Source organism: Penaeus vannamei, chromosome 33 (assembly GCF_042767895.1).
Source record: "Penaeus vannamei isolate JL-2024 chromosome 33, ASM4276789v1, whole genome shotgun sequence".
Classification (NCBI taxonomy): domain Eukaryota; kingdom Metazoa; phylum Arthropoda; class Malacostraca; order Decapoda; family Penaeidae; genus Penaeus; species Penaeus vannamei.
This window is the reverse complement of record NC_091581.1, coordinates 23,390,286-23,395,285: the sequence shown is the minus strand read 5'-3', so window position 1 is coordinate 23,395,285 and position 5,000 is coordinate 23,390,286. Positions and strand designations below refer to the sequence as shown.

At 40.1% G+C, this 5,000-nt stretch overlaps 1 long non-coding RNA gene across 1 annotated transcript in view; it reads left to right on the top strand.

Moving 5' to 3' along the window:
• The first annotated feature begins 2,389 nt into the window (after positions 1-2,389).
• Positions 2,390-5,000, top strand: part of LOC138867994 (uncharacterized) — a 306,211-nt gene continuing 303,600 nt past the window's right edge. The window contains exon 1 of the long non-coding RNA XR_011399932.1: positions 2,390-2,488. This is a non-coding gene — a long non-coding RNA (uncharacterized lncRNA). The remainder of the gene's footprint in view (positions 2,489-5,000) is intronic.

The window sequence follows — 5,000 nt, the reverse complement described above, 5'->3', positions numbered from 1 at the left end:
ACGTCCTATCTCATGCCGCATGTCCTTTTAATTCACATATGCGTCGTAGTCTCTTACGTCCAGGAGGAAGACGCACCGCCGACGGAAAAAGAAGTCAACGTAATCCTACGTCACGTGTAGCTATACCTGTGTATTCAATAAGCGCCTACGCCCACACACAAGTTCGCTGGCTGAATCACAAAGGAAGTAGCTATAAACTTGATTTTTTTAAAGACAAAGTTGGCATACAACTCTTGGAACTGTCACGTGTACATCATAACTACAGAGGAATAAAATCAAGTAACAAACTGCTCAAGGTACGTTAGCAGTTTGACCCTGGCGCTGCACCGGCTGGGCTGGGGAGCGGGAACGCGTGCCCGAACAGGATTGAGTGTATTGGCAACAGTGCCCGCTGGGAGCCGAGGGTCCCTGTACTCTCCCACTCTGTCGCGGAGGCACTCTGCCAACCATTTACACCCAAGCGGGACTTTTATGATAACGATATAATAATGTATCGCCTGCGAGGAGGGGGTCGGGGGTGCTTGGGTATACAAAGGCAATACCATTTTTAGTGTGTCTCTGGGTGTCGCCGGATCCCGCCACCTCGCCCGGCGGCCTGCGAGCCACTCGGGAGGCCAGAATAATGAGTCGTTCATTTATTTATCACGAGGCAAAAACAAGACAGGCGACGACGCCCCTGGCTGGGTGGGTGGCGGCGAGATGAGCTAACCGTTTTTTCCCAGTCTTCCCTCTCCCCTTCTTTTAACATAGACGAACGGACGAACAATTGGAACTTGTCCCATTTCAGCTCCGCCTCAAGGACGCCTCGTAACCGTTGGGTGGTTCACATATATAAGATCGCTATTAGAAAAACAAACAAAAAATAAACTAGTAATGGGAGTTGTGATTTAAAACAGGCTGACAGAAACATCGGGCACTACAACGGGGGTTGGCACCGATGGAATCTTCCACTATGATATAATCAAAGCACTATGGCCTTCTAAGAAATGCGATTTTTAATTAGCTCCTCGCTCTCCTTATTTATTGAAAAGGAAGCGTTTATCATAAAGAAAATGCCTCTTGACTATTGCCTTTGTGCTGTTTAACCTTAAGTCTGTGTGCGTTTTTATTCTAGTTTAATCTATGTGTATGTGTGGAATTCCTGTCAGCTTGTGAAAACATTTCCCGAAATAGAAATCTAGCCTAGTGAATGTATGTGAGATAATATCTGTCTGTAAATCAACTTTTATGCCTAATAGATGTTTGAACAGTTGCAATATATGTAATCTCAAACGCAATTCCCAGAAACGGGAGACAAAGAGAATGAGAAAGAAAAAAAGGTGGAAGGAAAAAAAGGGGGGAGGGGGAAGAGATACACAAACGCGCGCGTGCGCGCACACACACACACACACACACACACACACACACACACACACACACACACACACACACACACACACACACACACACACACACGCACACACACACACACACACACACACACACACACACACACACACACACACACACACACACACACACGCGCGCGCGCGTGTGAGGGTATATATATACATATATATATATATATATATATATATATATATATATATATATATGTATGTATGTATGTATGTATATATATATATATACAAACGTCAATAAACTCTTGTTCTCTCTCGTTACGGATAATGTCAAACGTCACGTACCATTTGTAAGAAGCACACTTACGACTTATGTGAATGGGATAAGCGTGTGTAGAAAGACGAGCTGGCGATGTTTTGTAACTTGAGGAGGCAGCGGGGGGTGGGAGGGGGGGACAGAGACACAATCCTTGGTTTTCTTTCAGATATCGAACATTCTAGATTCTTTTCGTCCCCCTTGAGATCATTTAGGCATCTCACAAATCCTTGTTTGTTTTCTTGCTTATCATGAAGATGTAGAATTATTTGATTAATTTATTTTCCTTTCAAAACTATAATTCTTAGAGAATCTAGCGGTAAAGAAGCGTAATTGCTGTGGCGACGTAGGCGGTACATATTTTCCAAATATTAATGTGCCGAAAATACGCGCCGTAAGTTTTTTCCTACGTATACCTAGCCTTATATCAACCATTTAGTATAGGCCCATGAAGAGTTATTAGCCGTAAATCATGCATTTTCAATGATTCGTATTTTTTTTTCGAAAATTATGCACAATCACATAATGCCCGTATTATAATAAAATTTATATAACTTTCCTCAACCAAATAACTTCACATGTAAAACTATCATTATGATTTTAGTGATCTGGAAATCACATGAAAATTGCGTATGCCGAAAAGAGAGAGAGAAAAAAAACAATCGAAGGAAAAGTCACAAGAAAATGTTGGCGGGAAACTGGCGTCGTCCGCCATTTGCACACCAGTCATTGCCAATAAACAAAGGTGTTAACGTGATCGCGCGTTGTGTCGAGAAAAATAACTTTTTAATCCTCTTATCTTGTGTTATCAGCTCTTGGAAGACGGAACGAGGTGAGTGACATGTTGTCTAACCAATGTGATCTGTCTGTTCATTGTTTTCCTTGCTATTATATATAGTTTTTGAATAAGATTTGTTTTCGTAACTGACGCCACTCGTTAACTCACGGTGGAAGATTTCACGAGACAAGGAAAGTTTTTTTTTATCATTTATTTAGTTTACTTATTAGGTCTGAATTAAATCTAATTTGAATTGTGATACTTTATGAAAACTAACACTATGAAATTGTAAGGATTTAAGCTTAGTGAATTTAACACGGAAAATAAGGGATCCGCTTAACCTATACTAAATGTTTTAAGACCTATATTTTGAGTTTTTGCTTGCTTTTATTTTAAGAACGACTAATGAACTTAGCAAAAATAGATAAAGAAGTCTTTATCAGGTACCAGTTACAAGCAACAATAAAAAATATAAAAAATTAGGTTAATTGAATGTTATTGTAATAAGAAGTACTAAGTGATATACCTCGTTTTTTGTTTGTTTGTTTCTTTGTTATAGAATGATATAGTTATTTCAATTTATGGAATTAAGTTCTGTTCCCCTGCCATGAGTTTTTATCATAAGACGAAACATGGGTACAACGATCACTTTCTGTCCCTCCACCGCCTATCGCCCGTTTGCCTCACGCAGAAAGTATGGGAAATTTTACCGGACCAAATCCATTACCAAGAGATGTTTTTGTCCGCCCACACGACCTTGTTGACTAGATCTCTTCCTGCCACGCCCATAGTTACGTAGCGGAGAGAAGGTCGTTCCCCAGCTGGGTCGTTCGTCGCACGCCACCCCATAGAAAGCTTCAACAATGACCCATTTTTACGAAACGGACTTCAGATTAGGCGAACTTTCCTCTTCGGGACAGATTTAACCCAGATAATATTATTTTTTATAGTCCATGGTGAAGATGGGCTTTGAAAGTCCAACGTTTTTTCCCCCCATTTTTTTCCCTGTCGCTGTGGTTCGTTTAAGATATTTTAAGGAGTGTCAACAGTGGGGACTGCGAAAGGGAGAAAATATGGGAAGAGTGGAGGGGATAAAGAGGACAAATGGGAAGGGAGATGGAAGACGGAAGCATGGGGGGGAAGGGGTTGAGGTATGTGGGTAGAGAAATGGATAGATTTATATATATATATATATATATATATATATATATATATATATATATATATATATATATATATATATATATATATATCCGGTCGGTCTGTCTTTCTATCCATTCACCGACCCTCCCACCTATCTATCTGTCTCTATCTATCTATGCATCTGGGACAGAAGCAGGCAGAGAAAAATGATATAAGCTTGGGAAAGTTTGGTAGAGTAGGATGAAAAGGGAAGGCGAAATAAATATAAATGAAAAAATGGAGGGGAATGAGGACACAGACGCAAAAAGCATAAACAAAAGATTGGTATTTCGTGGATAAGAAACGCATTTCAAAGGGAAGGAAGACGGCGACTTTGTCAAAAAGAGAAGGCGATGGAGGGTTTAGTTTTAGATGAGAATATAGTCAAGTTAAAAACCGTCACAGCGAGTATAAGTAGACGCAAAAAGTTAAAGTACAGAGAGAAAGGAAAGGAACAAGAGAAAGGATGGAAAAATAGGATAGCAAGAAAATGAAATGAGTAAGAATGAGAATATGAATAATGTTGAATGATGGTATATAAATAATATTCGACGTGAATGCTATGAGGGACAAAAATCATGTCTTTTTTAACACGATGCACAAAAAAAAGGTTAATGAATTTAAAAAAGAAAAAAGAAATAACATAATGACAGGTTAGACCGAATAATGTTCAGTGTTGTAGCTGAGTGCAACCGAGGAAGGAAGCAGGGTTAGGGTAGAGAGAACAGAGGTGTTACCTTTGAGGGGAAAAAGTCATTAGGGCAAAGCAACCAGGGAACTTAGTCGGGGAGGGTGGTATGTTACAATCAGCTCGGGTCTCTTGTGTTAATGCGTCTTCTTGCTTCCTTCCGCTCTCTTTCACTCTCTCGATTTCGCTCCTCGCTCTCTTTGGCCCGAGTGATCATGTATCTTTTATCTCGTTAATTAACTTATCTGATTAATGTTTGATTCTTGAGGTTTTTGTGGGTTTCAAAGTGGTCTAACTCGTGGTTTAATAGGTGTCACAACTAATAGAAAAATGAGCGAGAGAAAGAAAGGAAGTAAGAAATTCCTAAATGAACGAAGGAAGAAGGGTCAAAACGGACGAGAAGTAAGAATCTGGACAATTTCGAGTCCCATGGGTTGTATTTCACTCAAGCTCGTCTCAACGTTGTGACTTGTGGCTGGCATCAGCTCCCGGTTGCGAAAGGGTTCCTCCTGAGGGGACTCCCACGCTGTTATGTTGATACCCCTGGATTATTACCTGCACGGGAGAGAATGAAAATGAAAAGCTGGGTAGTGGTAATGAAATTATGAGAGGTCTTGTGCGGTTCTGTCATTCTTGATTTTCATTTCCATCTGTCTTCATTTATTTATCAATGAACAGTTTTATTAGGTGGTTAAG